At 34.0% G+C, this 23,246-nt stretch overlaps 1 protein-coding gene across 26 annotated transcripts in view; it reads left to right on the top strand.

Moving 5' to 3' along the window:
- ADGRL3 (adhesion G protein-coupled receptor L3) overlaps nt 1-23,246 on the top strand; it is a 798,791-nt gene that overhangs the window by 613,264 nt on the left and 162,281 nt on the right. The window lies entirely within an intron of this gene.

Here is a 23,246-nt window from a genome sequence, read left to right as displayed (position 1 = left end):
AATTCTTTCTCCTTAGGTTTAAATGAGGGGGAACAAATGCCACACAGCCCTTTGGTGACTTAACTAGACTTGGCAGTGGCTCATTTTACCTTCTGGCTGTGGTATATTCTTCATGGTGCATCACCTGTACTCGTGCCAGGAGAGCTTCCTCAGGATCATCTACAATCTTTTATGACATCAGATTTGTCTGCTCTGGAGCAGGTCAGCCTGTCCTCAGCATGTATGTTCTCTGTGTCAGGAGAAATTCAGATGCTATTGGTAACTGGCCCAAAGCTACTTCAGATCGTCCTTTCCGCCAACAGTGAGGCTGAAGAACACTCAGATTTCAAAACACCTCCAAGCTTTCCAATAAGCCCGCTGAAACTGATGATTAAGGAACTCCCTGGATGGTCCGTCTTTTCACTGATGACTCTTTTCACTTCCTGGTATTAACTAAAATGCATCTCTCCCCTGAGCACACTCTCAAGCCCTCCTTCAGAGAAGATTATTTTCTCATGTCTGTTGTAATTCTATTTTAGGGATTAAAGGTAGTGTCACATTGATCGATCTTGCATGTGCTTGTTGAATAACAAAATAAATAAGACAAAAAAAAAAACTCCTTTGCTCTTTTGAGGGCAAGGTATTCAGCTGTACTCCCTGAGAGACAGCTGTAGACACCGCGGAGATTACATACAGACCCTGTAAGGATCATACTGACTTTTTTGCAAGCTTCTTTTGATTGCAACATGGAAAGTTATTGTGTACTTAGCTTCCAAATCCCGATTTTTAGGTTTAAAAAACAAAGGAGATTATGATATTAGCCCCTATCTGTTTTGTATTTTTTTAACAGATATGCCAAGAAATATTTGCATTATCATTGGTTTCATTAAGCCAAACACACCTACATCAAATATAAATGATCTTTTGATATAATCATATCAACACCTAGTAGTAAGCTAAAGAATTTAAAGTTAAAGAGGAGGATGACCATTACATCAGGAAGAGAGGCAGGAGAGGAGAAGGTAAGCCAGCCTGTAAGAGGGTGTTCAGGCAGATGAAATAGGGGCAGGAATTCAGAAAGGTAGTAGGAATGAAACAAGAGGAAATTTCACCTGGTGAAGTAGAGAAAGCCCACCTGAGGAATCAGTCAGACCTTGTTTTGATTCCCTACAGTATTTCTAAGTAGTTATTTTTGGTAGCTATTAGTACTGTCATTCCCAAATGATGCAGTAAGCTTTTTTTCCCCCCAAAAAAATGTTATCAAACAAATGAATATAAGGGAACTTGATTTTAAGGAAGATCTAGTGGAGTCTAAAATCAAATAGTGTGTATATCCTTTAAAGTAGGAGCTGTAAAATATAAAACCTGATTTGTGCATTAATAGCATACAGATCTTTTAAGCATAACAATAAATTAGTAAATGTACCTAATTTTTATGCTAAAATATGAGCGAAAAGTTTTGGTTTAATATCTGAAGTTGTTCCAGTAAGACAGAGCAGTACTATTTATTTTTTTTTAAGTTCTCTGAATAATCCTAATCATAGTTTTACCAAATACATTTGGGATACTTGATAAAAGGTAATGGATTTTTGCTTTCATGATAAAGGTGAATTTATACTTTTCTTCTTTATGGGATGTGTCACCTAATCAAAATGTTTCCATTCTGTGTTTTGGATGACAGTTATATATTTGTATGAACATGTGCCATATTCTAAAAAAAAGGAATATAATTGAACTTAGTTTATAAGGGTGCAATAGAGAGCTTTCCAAAGTTACTTTTACATCCCAAGTATCTTCCATAACCACAGGTACATGAAATGCCCATCGTTGTTTAGGTCAGTGTGAGATTAAAGTTGTTGTACTTGTTGTCGTGGGCAGTGTTAACAGTTTTCTGATTCAGCATATAGGGTAATAAGCAATAATATACATGATATAGATACATTACAGTGTTGTTATAACAAGTGCAATATTATTCTCAATACCATTGCTACATAAAGTTACACCTATAAATATAGGCATATATTAAATTCTCAGTGAAATGAGTGAGATAAAATCAAAGAACATAAGACAGCTCATATGAACAATATGAATGGCAGGGTTTTCTTTTCTCCCATTGACTAGTTAGTATATTGATATAATTTAATCCTAAAATGTAGACTGTGCTTTATAGCGTGTATGAGTAATTGTGCTTTATTCCAGTGCTATGCCTGTTACTCAATTTTTACATGGTTATATTAATTAGGCACATATTGTTGTTCTTGTACTTTTTTTTCTTTTTTCCTCTTAGGTTTTTACAAATTCTTAGGTGTATCTCTCTGTGTCAGTTATGCATTTATCACTTTCAGTGGCAATAGTCTATAGACCACTTAAGTCATTCTCAAACTGTACATATTTATATTTTTTAACTCCTCCCTAAAAATAGCACAAATATACATCACTTTGTATAAACATATGGATTTATTTTTTAAAATACCCTTGTAAAGTATTTCCTTAAATAGAAATATAAGAAAAGGGGTTATTTTTTTCCCATTCTCCGTAAGTTGTCATTTGTTGTATAGCTCTGCTTTCTCTTTGCTTAAAACTTTATAATATCCTATTTTAATACTATTTAGTTGCAGAAAACGCAGCTTAGCTAATGATTTAGATATGCATAATGGCAGAGAATGTGAATTGAAACGTGTCTTCCCAGGGATATGTGTATGTGTTTCTTTTGTTTGCAAGTAAATAAAATATGTTTTTGATTTTCAAATGTCCTAGAAATATGACAGTTGTCAGTGACTAAGACTTTCAACATGATTCTCTAACTCTTCCAATTTTTTCCCATCTTTTTCTTTCCCTCTTTGTTTCAGTAAATATTAATTGTAGTTCTGATTCTTTTAACCACCAAGAGATCTCTCCCTCCTTCCCTTCTTCTCTCTTCCTCTTTATTAGCTTAATCTATCCCCACATCTACCACTTGTATATTTGAATAACTACCCAAACTTACTCTTATCTCCGTTTATGAATTTCCAATTCCCTGATCGACATCTCTGTCTTGATAACAAACTAATAATACAAATGCATTTTTAAACGAGCACAACCATTTCCATCACCAGTGCCACTGTGACCCTAGTGTTTTAACTATCATTCATTATAATAGTCCCTGAACTCTTCTTTCCTCTACCCCTTCTTGCTTGCTTTTTTTTGCTACATTTTATATTCTGTAGCAAAATTAATCTTCCTAAAACAGAAATTCTTTATCTGTTCATAAACCTCAACAGAAGCTTTAATTTCTGATTTAATAGGCAATTAAAGTCCTTAACAAGGCATTCAAGATACTGAAAAGTATCACAGCCAATTTTTGAATCTTCACAACCCAAATTTAAGTGCCTTCCATTGGTACTATTAGTCATCAGATTACTAGTTATCCAAGGTCTAGCTTCTTTAAATTACCATTTTCCAAGTGCCTATTGTGTAGCAGGCACAGACCAATTCAAAAATGAAAGAAAAACAAAACAAAACATAGTTCTTGTTCCTGGAACATTATTGCACTGATATGATATTTAAAACAACACAGCTCTGTAATTGTTGACAGGGTGAGTGGAAACTGAGTTGCTTTGACAGATGTCAGTGCACACCAGTCGCAAGAAATTAAGCACAAGACAATCCAATGGGAAAAGAATGGTGGTCTTCTCAATAAATTGTGCTAGGACAACTTGATATCCTCATTGCCAATGAATGGAGTTGGACCCATACCTTATATCATGCACAAAAACTAAATACAAATCATAAACCTAAACATAAGAGCTAAGAAATGTTAGATGGTAAAGCCAGCTAAAAGGAAATGCCAACAAGGAAGACAAAGTGGATATGTGGCATACAATTGTAGAAGGGTGCCCAGAAAAGCCCTCACTGAGAAGATGCATTTGGCCTGAAGGAGGAGAGGGCAGAGAGTAAATCACTTGTCTCAGCCTAGCTAGTGATGGAATTCAACTATTGTCTTGTTCTGCCAAGGAGGGAGAACATGTACCTCTGGTGTTTGTGACACCTGGGCTTTGGTCTCCACCAATTTAAGCACTCCTGTTACACTGTCTTAATGACAGGGGCATCTCTGTGTAGCATTCTAGTTTCACAAAACAAAACTGCTATATAATAACAGTGAGAGGTAAATGTCAAAGTTTTTATTCTCTAAATTTATTTTTTTATTATTATTAAATTTCTATGTAAAGTAACCAAGAAGTGGGACCACTCTTAATTTCAACCAAATTAATTTAGGAATAATTTTGGGACCTTCATAAGTGACAGTTTTAATCCAGTAAGCAGAAACCAAATCAATTACAGTGTACCCTGTCTAGATAAAACCTGTATGAACAACCACAAATTGTTGATTAACCTAGAGCAAAGCATACCTAATTTATAACCAGAATGTAAAGAACAGATATTTTACTATTTGGCAGAATATTCTTTAAAAAATAAATAAAAGAGCTAAAACTGTAAACCTGTTAGAAGAAAACATAAGAATAAATCTTTATGACCTTGGATTAGCCAATGCATTTCTTAGATATGACACAAAAAGCAAAAATAATAAACAAAAAAGATATATCTGACTTTATCAAAATGAAAAATAATTGTGCTTCAAAGGGCACTGCCCAGAAAGTGAAAAGACAACCCTTAGAATTCGATAAATTATTTGTAACTCATTTATCTGATAAGAAATTTGTATTTAGAATGTAGACAGAATTCTTACAACTCTAAAATAAAAAGACATCCCAATTAAAAGTGGAGCAAAACGATCTGAAGAGTCATTTCTCCAAAGAAGATACACAAGTGTCTAATAAGCACATGAAAAGATGGTCAACATTTTTAACCTTCAGGGAAGTTTAAGTCAAAACTACAATGAGATACTACTTCATAACCTAGTAGGCTATAATCAGAAAGACAGGTAACTGTAAGTGTTGAGAAGAAAATGGAGAAAATGGGACATTCATATACTGCTGGCAGGATTATAAAATGGTGTGGTCATTTGGAAAAGAGTGTAGCAGTTCCTCAAATGTTTAGACATGGAGCTACCATATGACCCAGCAATTTCACTTCTAAGTATATACCCAAGAAAAATTAAAACATGTCCATGTAAAAAAGTGCATGCAAATATTAATAGCATACACAAAAAGTAGAAACAACGCAAACATCCATCAACAGATGAAAGGATAAATAAAATGTGCTACATTCATGAAGATATTATTCAGCAATAAAAAATAATGGAATTACTAATTCATGCTACAACATGGATGAACCTTGAAAATGTTATACTAAGTGAAATAAACCAATCATAAAAAACTACATGTTATGATTCCATTTATATGAAATGTCTGGAATAGACAAGTCTATAATGATAGAAAATAGACTAGTTGTTTCATAGAGCTAGGAGGTTAGGAAAATGAGGCTTTTGATAGGTATGGGGTCTATTTACCAGTCAATGAAATTGTTCTAAAATAGATCGTGGTGATGGGTACAAACTTCTATGAGTACACTAAAAACCATTGACTTACATCATTTAAATGTCTGAATTACATGGTTGGTGAATTATATCTCAATAAAGCTGTTATTTTAAATAACTTTACAGGGAAAGAAAAAAGGATGCAAAGAGTCATGTTCTTTTTACTTGGTATCCCTTCTCTATAGAAAGATTTTTCCTCACTATCTGTGTGACTCACTGCTTCATTGCCTTCCAATGTCACCTTTGAGTTAGGCCTGCCTTAATCACCAGTCTAAATTTCAAAATTGTCTCCTTTACACACATGAATATTATACTTATTTATCTTGTTTATCATTTCTCTCCTCAAGAAGGGAAGCATTTTTGCTTATTGAGTTATTGCTTTATCTTTAATCTCTAGAAACGCCTGGTATGTAGTAGATAGTAAATATTTGTCTAATAAATAAATGGTATCACAAAAAAGAAGTGACAGATACACCCAGGTCTCAAACAGCTGGTGTGAATGGACACACACATTGTTATTAAATAGTTGTAGCAGAGGATGATCAATAAGGTGTGCATATAAATTAGACTTTAGAAGAAAGAAGAGTCTCTGTTATTGAGTATGTGTGATACACCAAGACTTGTATTATTCTATCTTGTAGACAGGAGAGAATCATGGAAAAGAAGTGAGCAGGAGAATGTGATGGTCATTGTTAGTTGCTTTGTCTTCTTGGGGGAAAGGAATCCTGTCTTCTCCTCCTTCCCCACTGCTCCTACTTTCTTTCAAGTGAGATGGGATCTCTGAACCTATTTTTCATTTTCCCATCCTTTCCATAATAATTTATATAATCATATACTTAGAAACCAAGGATATATAATCTATAGGATGATTTACATGTGTTTATTGATCATTTTATTTTAGACATTTTCCCCATGGTTTAAATCAGATACTTGTTGAATCTGTCTCAAGTCAATTTCTAGTCTCAATGTTAAGTTTATTTTAAAGAAATGAGAATAGAAATTTAGACATGATAAAATATTTTTTCTTCTAGAAAAACAAAAAGCAAAAACATGCAGAGTATCCTTCTAATTTATCTTGGTGATGGCAACATTTAAATTTTCACAGTAAATTTGGGGTAATTTAATGTCCGTGGAAAAGATGAAAAAAGTAGTGTTTTGTTTAGTTATGAAATTTAAATTTAGCCCAAAAAATGTGAACATAAAATGGTCAGTGTTTATATTATGCTCTGAATACAAATTCTATTTATCAACCCATAAGGAAATTACAAGGCCTGCTTTCAATTCTTTGTTTAAAATACACTGTATGTAGTGCAGTATGATTTGCATGTTAATGATGTGAATCCAACTGTATAATAAATGGGAAGGGAAAAATACAGTTTCAGAGAGCAGGTTGGTTTGTTTTTCATGATTTCTTCCTTAAATGTTTAACTGTGAACATCTATGAGAACACATTATGTGAAAGCTAATAATTTGTGATCATTGACTGGAGTGGCAATGAAGCAAGAAATTTCATTCTCAGATTTCTGGCTCAGAAAGCAACTGGACACTAGAGGCATTTGAATGTCTTTGATGAAAGATATAGTAAACAAGAGGCTGACGAAATTCATTCTGTGCATTGTAAACTCTGAAATCAGGAAACATGAAGCCACTATGACTGTTCTTTCTCTCACCAACTCCCCCATCCTTGGTTGATTTCGAGCATGCAGTTGGGATGCTTTGTATTTTGTGCTTTTCATTAGTTTCCTGTTATTTTGTTAGGCATGTTCTCCTTAAATAAAACAGCAAAGTAAAGCCGATTTTTAAATGTTAATATGTGATTTGTGGAAATGTGTCTTAGAAGCATTGAATCACTAGAAATTGAAAGAGCATAATCTGTGTTTTTGAAAGCCATCCAGTTTCCATTTATTTACAGACTTTGAGCCATTTCACAAATTGAAATGCAATCATCCAGCCATTTTCATGTTTAGATTAATATCTATTTAAAAGATACTAAAACCATTATCAGCATGCAGTAGCCCTCTCATTGAACACATACAGATTGGAGGTAAATGAAGAAATTCCTCTAAATCAGTGGTTCTCAAACAGGTGATTTTACCCTAAAAGGACATTTGGCAATTTTTAGAGATATTTTTGATAGTTACGATTGGAGTTAGTAAGCGCTGTTGACGTTCAGTACATAAAGTCCAGGGACGCTGCTGAACGTGCTGTGATGCACAGGACAACCCCCCACATCTACACCCACACCCATACCCACACAATATGATTGTGTCTGAAAATGTCAGTGGTACCATGGTTGGGAATTTCTGCTCTAAATAACGATATGAAGCTTAATCATATCCTAAATTTAACATTCTAATTCATAAACTTTGAAGATTGGGGAAAAGTTAGGGCTTGTATTATGGATTAGTAGATGACAATGCTACCACAAATGTAGTGACCTAAAATATGCACAGTGATTATCACAGAGATTCTGTGAGTCAGGAGGTCAGGCCCAGCTTACATTTCCTATAATGCTATAATCTTAGTGTCATCCGGGGATGAGTTCTCATTGAATGTTCCACTGGGGAGGAATCTGTGTCCAAGTTCATGTGGCTGTTGGCAGCATTCAAACTAAGTCCAACATGTTGTCCTATGGCTCTCTTTATAGGCAGTGTACAGTATGGCAGCTTGCTTCTTCAAAGCCAGAAGGGAAAGACTTCTCACAAGACAGGCTTTGTAACTATATGTAATGTAAATCATGCACATAATCACATGCACTCCACCACCTTTGCCACATTCTATAAGGTAGATGAAAGGGCAGCTCTCGCCCATACTCAAGGATAAAGAATTATAAAAAAGTGTAACAGTAGGTAGGGGTCATGGGGGCCACTTATGAGTCTCTCTGTCACAGGGAAGTTCTTTTGTTTGTTTGGTATTTTTTAAATGTTGCTATTTATTAAAGGTTATAGGCCAAGTGTAAAAAATGTGCTGGTAAAATCTATTACCATTCACAGAACAGAGAAGGAGACATCAGATGACTGTTACATGGTGACTATCACCACTACTTTTTTTGTGAAGAATATGTTTATGAAGAATGCAACATCGAAGGGTTTTTTCTATAGTCAACCCATAAAATTGCCTAGCTTTAGTTACACCCCTTGTTCCGTAGTCTCATATTGTGTTTCTAGTTGCTTCATGCACCCCTATGTCTGTTTCATTTTCTTTCTCTGTATTAAGAATTTTCACATCATTTGGGGGTTAGAAGTCAGAGATTTGGAGAGTGGTAAGGCCTTCTTGGGTTCTTCATTGCTAGTGTAGGTGAAAATTCTTCTGCATTTAAAATATGTAATTATAAATAAGATGAGTGAAATAACTAATAAAAGTATTTGTGTGTTACAAAACAAATAAACCTGAGTTACAAAACACAAAAGCACTGAATCTCTACCATTAAATTTATAATTAAATTATACTTAAATATATAATTAATATTAAATCTATAATTAAATTTAACTTATTATATTTGTCTTGTGACAATAAATTTTGTTTACTAGATCCTTGCTGGGGAAATTTCTCTGCTTACTTCTATTTTGTGTATGCTGAATAGTCATTCCTTGATATGCAACTGTTTCCCTTTGCCTTTAATATAAGCCAAATTAATTTCTACATTGTTGAAAATTTATTTCAGCAGTGAGAATGTGATACAAATATTATCACAGTATTATTTGAGACACAAATATTAATGTTTTATGATCACATTAAATATTTTATCAGTTTGTGTTCTTTTAAGATGTACAAGTAACTCTAACTCTTTTTGGATTTGATTTGATCTATTAGATATATGGTTAAGACATATTACATGGTATTTAATACATATGTGATGACTGATAAAATTGGATTATGGTAGATACCAAGTGTACTTTTCACTTTCATGCAAGAATTTAGAATTTCTCTTTTATGTAAGTTGTATGCATAATGCATAATCTTGGGGGACATGGAAATTATATATGGGCAAATATATTTTTTGTTTCTTTCAAATAACATCCTTATATGTTTGTACCATTTCTGTATCTTATATGGATATTCCCACATACGCAAAATTTTTATTAATTACCGATTATATTCCAGGGGCCATACTAGATGTGCAATATTGAAATACCATTCATAAGCCTATTTTACCCAATTTTTTCAAAAAGCTAATGCTTATCATGGTTTGCCCAAAGTTTCACAGCTAGCCGGTATAGGAGCTGGTGCTCATATGCAGGTATCTCTTTTGTGATCTGCCTACGTGGTAGTGTAAAAAATAATCACTCCTTGGAGGAAGGAAACCATGAACTCTTAGTCTTAATTACTATCCTAAAAATAGTAAACATGTATTGAATAAAAGTGTGAGTAATCCAAAACAACTATTTCATTTGCTCTTCCCCATTTTCTATTTACAGTCACTATAAATCACAGATACTGAAAACATTAGCGATCTAACCAAGTAAAGGAAGTAGTACATGGGAAGGAAGAATAGTTAAAACTGAGAAGAGTATTTCAGAAATATTTGTATCATTGAAGATAAGAAAGGCCTTTTTGGGACACAGGAAATAAATCTAGAAGAGTTAGAAGGGAGACAGCAAAAGCAATAGGCTAAAGTGGAGACTTGAAAGGTAGGCACAAGGGTTGGAGTGCTTTTTAAACCCAATTTAAGGATTTAGAATGAATTTGTAATAAAATGACTTGTGAGCTTTTAAATAGCAACAACATCAGAATTGCAGTATTCAAAGATCACCCCAAGGACAAGGTGAAAGGTGTAGGTATTCATATAATGAAGCTAGGAGATAATAACTGTTAACTATTGATAGCTACAACCATCTGGATGGACTTTAAGAACATTACACTTATTGAAAAAAAGTCAGCCTCAGAAGGGTCAGGCTTATGATTCTGTTTATATAACATTCTTGAAAGGATAAAGCTGTAGAGACAGAACAGTGGTTGCCAGGAGAGTTGTGGAGGGAGCTGGGTGTGGGTTTGAGTACAAAGAGGAGGCATAAGGCAATTCTTTTGTAGTGATGGGACAGTTCTGTGTCTTGAATATGGTAGTGGCTCCACAAATTAACACAAGATAAAATCACATAGAATTATGTGCATATGCACATAAATGAATTCAGGTTTAAAAAAATGGTGAGATCTGAATAAAATTTATAGTCAAATACCAATGCCCATCCCTTGCTTTGATTTTAAACCATAGCTATACAAGTTCTCACTATTGACAGACACTGAGGGAAAAGACTCTATACTATTTTTGCAACTCCCTGTGAGTCTGTCCTTATTTTAAAATAAAAAGTTGTTTTTGTGTTTTAAAGCTGTTGTAATAGAACAGGCTTAGCTTAGGCTGGGAAAGCTGATGGAGAGCAAGGCAGGCAATATTCTCTAGGCCCATCAGTGATCAAATTGTAAGTTCCAAGGTGCATATTTTGCAGCAAATCAAGGCAGTTAGAGTGCATTTACAGAACAAGCAACAATTGAGCACCTCCTGTGTCACATGCTGTTTAAGGTCTTGAGGATGACTGCCAAGCAACAGCCGCACCCTTCATGGGGCTTTTGGGCTATAAAGAATCTAAAACTTGGCCAGCAGAGATTGTTATACAAGTTTTTGACACCCTCTACATGAAGATCAGTCTGTGCTTCCAAGAGATCAAGTTACAGATAGAATTCTGTTATCACTGTGGATTCCTAAATTATGTGGGTGGGCCTTTACGATTTTGATTCCACAATATTGTGATCTTATTCATACTACGTATTTCAATATTGATTTTAAATGTCCCTTTCCTTCCCTGTCTCCCCTTCTAGTTTACTTTCAAAGCTAAATACTGGATTTTTTACTTTTTAAACAGATTTGCTATATCCTTTAATAGCCCCAAACCCTATCATCTCAAAATTTGAAATACCACAGAGCAGCAAATGATTTGGAAGAAATATTTTTCTCTTTCTTTACATTATTCTTTCCTTTAAATTTTTTCTATTTCCTATTGAAGTGCAAGTAACAATATCATTTATCTTTTCCAAAGCTGGGTTGTACTAAATTAGTGTTAGATTACTACTGGGTTTTTAAATGTCCTTCAGAGACTCAAGTGAAAACTGTAAACTTTATAATTTTACTTCAAGCTGGTCTAACTTCTTGTTATATAAATGCAGGAAATAGTTCACCTTTCTAAGTTAGAGGACTGTTTATAACAGTCCTGAACTTTGAAGGCACCTTGGGAAAACCCGAATTTGATTAAAATGATGCTATTATTATTGAATATCTATTGTATGTCAGTATTGTTAAGTTAATATAAGAATCCACATTTTTAAAAATAAGGAAATTTTGGAGGGGACAAAATAGGTGAAGGGAATTAAGAAGTACCAGCTTCCAAATATAAAATAAGTCACCAGGATAAATGCACTGTGTAAGGAATATAGTCAATAACATCGTAACAACTTTGTATGGTGACAATTAGTAAGTAACTGTGATGAGCATTTCATAATGCATATAATTGTCAAACCACTCTTGCACACCTGAAACTAACATTTTATATCAACTATACTTCAATTAAAAATAATATTAAAGATAATGAAAATTTGGCTTTCTGGAAGATTAATTTGCACAAAACCACAAAGCGAGTAGGTGGCTATCTAATATTTGAACCTGAAATTAGTATTCTCTCCAGGACACTTCATTGCCTTTTATTTTATTATTAATACAGTAAATGCACTGTTCTATGAAGCTTTTGAAATCTTTTCATAGGCCTCTGAAAATGAACATAATTGTTTTGGATTAGAATTGCCCAACATAATCTGTATCCATTTTATTTACTTGTTTCCCTAGCAATTTGGAATATATGTGTGATGTACATCTATTTATATGTATGTGTATGTGTATGTATTTGGTTTGTTTTTGTTTTTAGTAGAGAAACTTTAAAGTTTCTATTCTGTGGGCACAATTATCCTGTTTTCCCCATTTTGCTTCTCTGACCCATTTATTACTACTTGTGGAATGCATTTTCTTTAAAAAAAAATAATCAGGAGAAAGCAAAATCAGGATGTTTTTATTATTGTATTATTTTGCAAGGTGATGTGTAGGCATGGTTGACATGGTGGCTGAAAGAAAGTAGATTGGTGCCTAAATGAGTGCTAAATTCTCAACTTGAGGACTAGTTGAAAACATTTGCATTAGAGATAAAAGTCCTGAGTTCTATTCCTGATCTGTAACAGAAAACTACTTGGCCTAATTATTCAACCACTTAATCCTCAGTTCAACTTAGATAATTACCACCTTCCTTTGTTATAAAACAAACTTTAATTAGTAAATTGAATATCTAATTGGCTTATTCAATGATTCCTGAATCCAGCCACATCCCATCTACCAAATAGAAAGGGACTCTGAGGAAATGAATAGAAAGGAAGGTTTTATAGAAAGAAGGGGATGAGAAAGGAACTTAGAGTCGGTTGTTTCAGGCAAAGTCACTTAAATGAGATGGAAGTTGTCTTTCAGGTAGATTACTTACCTAGCACTGAGCAGACAATTCCAGGCTAACTGGGTAAAGATTACATTCCTGGGTGAGGTTGTAACTGCAATTAGATTAGGTATTAAGCCTTGGTTTGCTGACATGGGGCTTAGCACAGTGACTCCATTTTGGCTTGTTGTCTCTTTTATTAACACCTTTATTTTAGGATAAAATAAATATTAGTTAATACTATCCATTGAAATATTTAAATTTCTTGTGAGTCTAGGTCTAAAATTTCTTCTATAATATTATAGCTATTAATATTGTCTAAGTAAAAATTTGAAACTGTTGTATAAGGAATTTTCTAGGAAAATTTAGATTAAAAAAAATAGATTGGGTGATCAAATTATTGAATCCAATTTCACCAAATCTCTGTAGTTGAGATATAGTATATATAGACCTGAAAATGCTTTTCAAAGTGAGACATAGGCATTTATTCCATCTGTCACTCATCATACATCATGAGTTTTTAATGTGCTTGAGCTAGTAGATTTGCATGGAAAACAAAACAACATGTCAAATTTCCCTCACATTGGAAGAGTTGTAGAACTTAAATATGATTTTGATGCAATGTCTTAATTTATCTATCAAGTCTATGCTTTAAATGCTGATTGTTAAGTGATTTAGAAGGCAGTACAATATTTGTGGTTTTACTTGAAATTAAGAACCATTTATATGCCAATTACCTGTCCTTTTTTATTATTTAAATTACATGAAAAAAATATATTTAATGGTCTCACTAGTGTCAGAGAAATGATGGGTAATGGGAAGAGCCAAGTTTTGGCTTTCTACAATCCATAGTATAAATATAAACTCTTTCAGGAGAGGGACCATGTTTTATGTAAACTTGTATTCCCAATCTAGCAGCTAGTTGGATCTCCTGTTCATGTCCCTGAGATTTATTTGATGAAAGATCAATGCTCAAGTTTTGTTGTTGTTTTTAACAAATATGTTGAGGGGCTTATAAAGCAATATAATATCCCTTTTCTTCAGATTCTAAACATAAACAACAAAACAAAGAACAAAGAACAGTAGCCACCCTGAAATAGGGCCTTACATTTTATGTTTTTCTTAAGAACTTCTGCATATGTAACAAGAACAAGTACATATATATTTTTCAAGCATCTGCAATATATCAAAGTTACCAAAATTGCATTGTTAAAAAAAACTTGGAGCATAAATTATAAGCTTTTCTTCAATATTCACTTTGAGTATTTCATTTCCAAACACAGAAGATAATTTTATTTTTGTTGAATTTATTTTAGCTTCATACTTATAAATAAATCATGCATAACCCTTGTATTTCAGTATCACTTTATCTTCATAGGTAAACTACAATTCACAAGTTAATAATAAAGCATATGTCACTGCAAATATTAGGCAATAACTCCAGTAACTGGATAACAATGATGTCAAAACTAGGGGAATAAAACATAATATTGAAGCTAGGAGTAAGGAGCTATTCTAAATCCTAACAACAATTCAGCTACATACCCTCCTTGAATGTTTTACGAGTTATCAAAAAAATCAGTAAACTAAAAATCAGTTGAATTTATTTCCCCAGTTTGCTTGCATGGTTTTGTCACCACCAAAGTTTACCTAATATCCTCATAAATTAAAACTTCTAGAAATTTTACAGTCATGAGAATGCCAAGGTAACTAAGTTGGTTATAACTCAGGAAACATGAGGAATATTTTCTTACTGTTTGAAGTCTGTATGCTTATGTGGTTGTTTCCATTTTAAATAAATAATAGCAATTGAGATGGAGCTGGAGAAGAATTTACATGGGAGTGCTAACTCTTCTTTTGTAAAAATGAAGAAGCAAACATGAATTCAATTTAACCAACAATTATAAAAGGCCTATTATGTGCCCATGAGGATCATAATTTCCATACTCAAAAGCCATCCCTTCCTCTATCACACCTCCATGTTCTTGTATTATGTGTATCCCATAGAGTTCAAGCCATCATCACCACAACCACCCAGATGTATAGCCAAATAGACATGTGTTTCCCCTACCTCAGCAGTTCTCCCATTTGGTCACTCTTGAACACAGCAACCCAAATGAACCTAAGTTAGATAATGCCACTCCTCTGCTCAGAACCTTCCTCCAGTGGTTTCCCATGGCAGATAGAGTAGCTTCCAAAGTCCTCAGCATTATCTCTGAAGTCCTGTGTGCTACAGTGCCCCACCAGCCCTCGGATCTCATTCATACTGGTTTTCCCTCATTCACTTTGTGCCAGCCACACTGGCCACTTCATGACTAGGCCTTTACAGGAGCTGTTCCCTCTACCTGAAAACTCCCATTATTCAAATGCCTGACACTGTGGCTTCCAGTAGGTCCTCTGTGTCACCTTGTCAGCTAGGCCAGGCCTAACACCCGTTAAAAACCACAGTCCCCTTCCCCCAATACTTCCTATTAATTTCCTTTAGTTTTACCCTTACCCTTAAAACTTCTTAATATCTACTATACTGTGTCTTTTAATGTTTGCCCTGCTTATTGTTTATCTCTCCTACTAAAATATAAGCTCTATGAGGGCAGGGATTTTTTTTTCTGTGTTTTTTTTTTGTTTACTTCTGTATCCCCAATATTTAGATAGCAATTAACACACAGTAAGCAATCGATAGCTCTTGATTGAATTTAATAACAATATTATTACTGATAGTAAACATTTCTTAATCTTTAATTGTCATTCACTTTGCTAAGTACTTTAAATCTACAGCGTCTTTTTTTCTCAAATTATCTACATTTAGTGGGGAAAAAAAACAAAACTAAGACACAGAGACGTATTATAATTTGTCCCAAGAAACATCTCTCTTAAATGATTATTTTTCTTACTGTGTTATAAGAAGACATTTCTCTTATTACAGTGTTTTATCAACTCTAACATTCTCATCATTTTACTTTTTAACATTTCATAAGTTGGAATGTACCTGATAATAGAGAGTATGACAGAGTTTAATTGGCAGAGATTTTTCTTTCTAAGTGGCACAAAGAATGCTTGATGATATTGTACCTTCCATAAAATACAGTATGTTAAAATCATCTCAGGACAGTGCCCTTTCCTTCCTCTCAGAATTCTTAAGTCCAGCACAATGTGTAGTATACAACAAATACCAATAAATACATATTGAATGGATAAACATTGTATATCTCTTATCTCTCTATTTCCTGTCTTCAGGAACTTTTTCTATAAAGCATCTTAGGGAGGGCTTCACAAGGGCGAGGACTATGATGACTGAACTCAATTCATTCTATTCCTGGTATAATACCTGTCATTTGGTACTTAATTAATAAATATGGATACAATGAATGCATCTCATAATTCCTAGAGCTGAAGTCTCTTACAGGCTAATAATATATGCCCTACTTGATACTTTAAAAAAATTATTTCAAACCTTTGTCAAATAATATGGATACCCATGGATTTTAGAGTCATACTGCCTGTATTAAAATTCTGGTTTTACCACTTATGAACTGTGTGAAGTTAGGAAATTCACTTAACCTCTCTGTATTTTAGTTGTGCACATGAAGCATTAGCACAGTACCTGGTATATAATATATGCCCAAGAAAATGCCCAGCTATTATTTTGCATTATTATTTGCTGTTTTTTGCCTACTTACATTCTGAAAAATGTATTAAGCTTTCTGAATTCTACAGTGTTTTTTCAAAACTGGTCCTGAATCCTTACTTTAGTAGAATTAGAAATGCCAAAAACAGAAGGAAACTAGCTCAAAGAGCATTAATTATTTCCTCTACTCTCAACAGCAGTGGGCAGGCTGCTTTCTTGTAGGTCAAGTTCAGGTTTTCAATACTGTCTCCAAGTTAGTGTGGCTTAGAATGGGGTCTTGCTAACAGTGTCTGGGTTGTTTCTCTGTTCTTCTACTTAAAAACTTTCATAAGTATTTCAAATTTAATAATTTGAAAAATTACTAAATCTTAGTGCTTCAGTTTCACTATATGTAAAATGAGGGTAATTAAGATTGCCTTCTCACTGATTCATTGTCGGAATTAAATGGGCCAGATCACATAAAGTGCTTAGAATAATGCTCTCAGTAAAGTACCCCCACAGGATTTGGCCCTAGCAATAACAATAAAAATTAATGTAAGCAATGTTTGATACAAATTAATTTCTGAATTTATTAAGAGTTATTTTATATATGTTTCTGTGACTAAATTTTGTCTAAAGTTTTTTTATTGAAGTATAGTTGATAAGCAGTCTTATGTTGGTTTCAAGTATACAACACAGTCGTTCAACAGTTACCCATATTATTAAATCCTCACCCCCACTAGTGCAGTTACTATCTGTTACCATAGGAAGCAAAGATGTAACAGAATCATCAGCTATATTCTCCATGCTGTACTACCATCCCCAAGACCAATTTATATTATGATTGAGAATTTTTGTGCCCCTTTATCCCCTCTAATACATCCCACCCACCCTCACCCCTCCCCAGTGATAACCACCTGTTACTTCTCAGTGTCTATGATTCTCCTGCTATCTTGTTCACTTTATTTTGTTCTGGTTTTAGATTCCACATTTAAGTGAAATCATGTGGTATTTGTATTTCTTTTCCTGGCTTCTTTCACTTAGCATAATACCCTTTAGGGCCATCCATGTTGTCACATGGCAGGATTTCTTTTTTGTGGCTGAATAATATTCCACTATGTACATGTACTATTTCTTCTTTATCCATTCATGTATTGATGGAAACTTTGGTTACTTCCCTATCTTGGCTATTGTTAATAATGTGGTGATAAATGTAGGGGTGCATATATCTTTTTGAATCAGGGATTTTGTTTTCTAGGTATGATTCCTAGAAGTGGAATTACTGGGTTAAATGGTATTTCTATTTTTAGTTTTTGCATAGCTTCCATACTGTTTTCCACAGTGACTGTACCAATTTACATTGCCACCAACAGTGTAGGAGGGTTCCCATTTCTCCACATCCTCACCAACACTTGTTATTTCTTTTCTTTTGGATAGTGACCATTCTGACTGGTGTGAGAGTACATCTCATTGTTGTTTTGCTTTGCATTTCACTGATGATTAGAGATATGGAGCATCTTTTCATGTGCCTGTTTGCCATCTGTATTTCTTATTTGAAAAAATGTCTATTCAGGTCCTCTGCCCATTTTTTCATTGGTTATTTGTTTTGTTGGTGATGAGGCATATGAGCTCTTGATATATTTTGAATATTAACCCCTTACTAGATAAATCTCTTATGAATATATTCTCTGGTACTTAGGTTGCTTTTTTGTTCTGCTGTTGTGTCCTTTGCTGTACAGAAGCTTTTTAGTTTGATATAGCCTCATTTTTTCATTTCTGATTTTATTTCCTTTGACTGAGAAACTCTGACCTGGAAAAAATTGCTCATGCTTATTTTCAAGAGATTTTTGCCTATGTTTTCTTCTAAGAGTTTTATGGTTTCATGTCTTACATTTAGGTCTTTAATCCATTTCAAGTTTACTTTTGTGTATGTATTTACACAGATTCCAGTTTCATTCTCTTGAATATAGCTGTCTACTTTTCCCAACACAGGTTATTGAAGATAAGGCCTGTCTATTCCCCATTGTATCTTCATGGCTCCTTTATCATATATTAATTGACCAAACATGTATGGGTTTATATCTGGGCTATCTATTCTGCTACATTGATCTTTGGGTCTGTTGTTATGCTAGTACTGTGCTGTTTTGATTACTGTAGTTTGTAGTAAAGCTTGACATCAGGGAGCATAATACCCCAGATTTGTTCTTCTTGCCCAAATTTCATCTAAATTTTTAACAACATAGTCCTAAGGGAAAGAGATGAATTTTAGTGGACTTGGATTAAAAACCTGTTTTTATCATTTGCCAGTTATGTAAACTCAGGAAGATTACATAATTTGATTTCTTTCATGTCCAAAATGAAGGTAAATATGTCTATGAAAGGATTCTTAGGAGTACTAAATTAAAGCACATATATAAAATGTCAAACATAGTTCCTGGCATGGTAGGCATTAAAAAAATGCTGCCCCTTCAAAATTCTACCTTTTGACTTACTGTCTTACATAGTAAGGCTACTAGAAGTTCATGTTTAATTAGAATGGATAGTTTCCTCTGTTTACAATAAGGAGAATATACCATGAGAGAGTCATAAAATCTAAGAATCAAAAATAAATATACATCCCCATAGCTGAGAATATACAGAATTTCACTTTCTCAGGTGGCCATTGAGCATAGTATTGAAATGAATTCTGCAATGAATTCTGGATGATTTCTTGACTGGAAATATTAATGTTTCTTTTTAAAAACTAGGCATATTCACATATGCTGCCACAGGCTGATATCCATAGGGGCAGGCAGAAATATTTTCTTCTACCCAGAGCACCACACAAATAGCCAAAGCCACTCTGGCATTGTCAGGGTTTTAGTTTTCTTACTTCCTCTATCAAATCTTGGGAAGATTTCTTTAATAATTCATCTAAGATTTAAATAAATACATGGAAGGTGGGGAGAAGGAAATCATTCTGTAGTCAGCCAAAATATTGTATGTTGGAATAAAGGTAACACAAAAGAATTGTTTGCAAAGGAAAAACCATGAGGGGCAAGCACATATTTCAGAGAGGACAGGAAAAAACGAAGGACAATCAAGAAGAAAGTCTGTGCACTTCATGAATAGAAGGTAGACATTTCTTCCAGTGTAAAGCAAAGTTTATCTTGACTGTCTTTGATTCCATGGTTTTATATTCTGTCTTAAATATTCCACTTTTGTTTTAGAAAATGCCTGTCTTAGTCTTCTCGGGCTGCCATAACAGACAAGGTGGCTTAAAGAATAGACATTTGTTTCCTCATAGTTATGGTGGCTACATATTCCAGATCAAGATGCCTCTCGGGTTGGTTTCTCCTGAGGCCTTTCCCTTAACTTACAGGTGGTCGCCTTCTCTCTGTGTGCTCATGTGGGCTTTAGTCTGTTAACCAGCATCACTGGAATGCCTTCCTCTTCTTTTAGGACATCAGTCCTGTTGGATTGGGACTCCACCCTTATGATCTCATCGAACCCTAATACCTCTTTAAAAGTCTTATCTCAACCTGTGGGTTAGAGCTTCTACATATTAACTGGGGGAAAAAACAAGTCCAGAACAATGTCTAGCCCAAATAATAAACATGTTTCTTGATCAAGGATAGCAGTTTTTTATTAGAATCATTTTATTTACTTCAACCTTTTCTTAAAGCATTGTGGAAGACTAATAGTTTTAATGCATGAAATAATTCAGAATGTCATTTTTGTGAGCACATTATGAAAAACATCGACTATGGAATCAGGAGACACTAATTTACTTACCACATAGATGTGGTAAGTAAATTATGATTCATTTTACAATTTGATTCATTTACATAATTATGAATCATTTACAGTTTGATCCTATATTTTCTCATTTGTAAAATTAGGAATTCATAGTTAAAATTACTATACATGTTTTACAAGACAGAATTCAATGAGATATTAGAAATTTTAAAAATTATAGTATGTAAAGTACTATACCAATGTTAATTACTTTTACTGTTTTCCATTAGAATAGTCCACAAACTATAGCCTGAAATAATATTCAAAATAATATTTATTCTTTTTAAGGCAGGCTAAAGGAAAAATAAAATAAATCAAAATATAAGAGTGAAATAAGCCATGGGCAGTAATTTCATGGGCAGTAGAATTGAAATTTTCTTTTGGAAATAAGGTTAAGAGGGAAAAATATTAACATAGAGTATTTTTGGTCAAATTTTGAAAATACTAATCTACAGAAGTATGATGAGCCCAATAACAATGGCAAAATAATAAAGGAACACTGTAAAATTTTAATAAAGTATTGGATGTAAATAGTCACTCAAATTTACATTCTTTTACACAGTAATCTTTCCTTGATACACAGCCATAACAACCTGAGGCACTTACTAGCACATTGTTTTATTAAACTCACTGTATCATTAGGTAAGACTCAAGAATAGTATACACTGAAAAAAATCTTACATCACTTCTCTCTTACTGGAAGATAAAGACAAACTCCTACATTGTATGAGATGGGGTGTCACATGGAACATCAAAGTGTGTTTGCTGGAATCCTTCAGTGAATCTAGATCTTTTCTCTTAGTATCTAGCAATAATTAAAGTTATTGCTTGGGCATTGGTGACAAGGCGTATATCACTATTACTGATTTTGCCACAAGCTGGTGTTGACTTTCTCGGAAGTCTCACATAGAAAATGTAAGGGCAGGGATGGCACAGTTTTTAAAACTGACTCTTTTTCCACTTAAAATGGAGTGATGTGACCCTGCTTGTGGACATCTCTCTGTGGTACAGTTCCAATGACATAAGTCCTGTACCGATTCTTAACATTAGTATGTCTGTTTGAAACTAAGTCTTTGCAATGTATTAAACTCTTATCAAATCTCTCTTATCAGTATTTGTTTCACAAGGGTTTATTCAATTTAAATATGAATGTTCTGAGATTTGGTCATTTTGAGGAAGAAGAAGCTTTGTTTTCAACTTCTTGAATTGCCTGGAAGTTTTCTTAATGAAAGGGTAAAATGTATTTATAAAATAAGTTTTCTATCCTATCAACTATAGGGGATATTAGCTATCCCATTTGCTATTTCCCTCTATTTATCCTTTCCTTTCTTTGTGATATCTTACAACTCGGCCCTCTCCTGTTTCCTTGGTCTATCTCTGATGTTCTTCTGTCTTGGCTGAGAGCTTACTGACTCTTGGTCAGACACAAGGCTAACAAATGAGAGAATAATTTTGAACAAAACACAAGTTAGTATATAATCCTATCTTAGTAAATATGAAAACTCTCCTTGATGGAAATGTCATCCAAGCTAAGCTCCAAAGAATAAACAGGAACTAGCAGGTGGAAGTGGGGACAGAAACACTGCAGCATATGCAAAGGCCCTGTGGCAGAAAGAACAGGGTACAGATGGGAAATGACTGGTAATTTTGTATAGTTTATAAATACTGAAGTTTTATTTTACAAAAGCAGATATTGAAGTACCACTATTGCCATTTGGTTCTGATATTTTCATTAGCAAAAAGGTTAAAAGGCTTCTGTGTTTGTCCATCATTGATGGTGGCCTGAACTTAGGTACCGGTGATTGAGGGGGAGAGAGAAATAAAGGTATGAGAATTGACAAGACATAGCAATTTGGGGGAATATGGAATATATGGAAGAAAAGCAGGGAAAAAGATACTCTGCTGTCCTACATGACCTTTGAGTAAATAGTTATGAATGTTACCATTCACACAAAGGGAGCCCAAGACAAAGAGGAGGAAAGCTGAGAGAGGGAAAAGAAAACTAAGAACAAGCCAGAAGACAAATTGCATCACTGCAAAAAATGCTACGATTTCAATGATTAAATGCTCAGAAAATTCATACTCCCTTACCGCTGCCATTTTTGTCCTGTTTTGGGAAGCTTTATATGCAGCAAATTGACTGAGATGGATCTGGCACCTCTTCTGGGCAGCAGAATCAAGTTGGTGACAGGTTAGAGAAAGCAGACAATGAATGACAAACAGCTGGAGGCCCCTGGGACTCCCTGCAGTTACTTAACCCGGAGCTACTTTGAGTCAGGCTAGAGCCAATGTCCATACAGTTTTTTGCCAATAAGTGAGGTTAAGAATAGTTTCTGATCTTACAGTTGGGAATGTGTATGTAATGTGGAGGACTGGTATACTCTTGCATTCCTATGATGGAAATAGGAATATATTTTCTCAGAAAGATGATTCTCTGCAGTGATTATTTCCATAGAATTGTTAGGACAGTCCTCTGGATAATTTATAGGTTTGATAACCTGCCAATATCTGGTTGAGAAACTTCACTGGTCTTATTTGGAACTTGGGATACATTTCCCCATTTAAAAAAAAATCTACTTCAAGACAATTTATGGTCACAACTGATTGGAAACTACTTAGACTTGACACTAGTAAATGTCAAGTTTGACAGTTGTGTTAAGATGGGTCAGTTCCAAGAGCATCAGGGTAGATCACCAAGTCACTCTAACTTGTGTTAAGGAGACTATAATCAGAATTAATTGTTCTTTACTTTCCAGTTCATGAACACTTTAATTTCTGATCACTCTTTTTTCTGATCCCTCTCCCCTAATTGCTTCATCTTAGAAACTCACATTATACTTAATGTGAAAAGGATTTATTATCTAGCTTTCTCCCTTTCTATATACCAAGTTTGAAAATCCTAAGGAGAGGGCTTCAAGTTTTAATCCTCTAATTCTTAAAAAGCTCTGAA

This window comes from Manis javanica, chromosome 5 (genome assembly GCF_040802235.1).
Source record: "Manis javanica isolate MJ-LG chromosome 5, MJ_LKY, whole genome shotgun sequence".
Taxonomy (NCBI): domain Eukaryota; kingdom Metazoa; phylum Chordata; class Mammalia; order Pholidota; family Manidae; genus Manis; species Manis javanica.
Note: the sequence above shows the minus strand (reverse complement) of the source record. Positions and strands in the feature narration are given on the sequence as shown.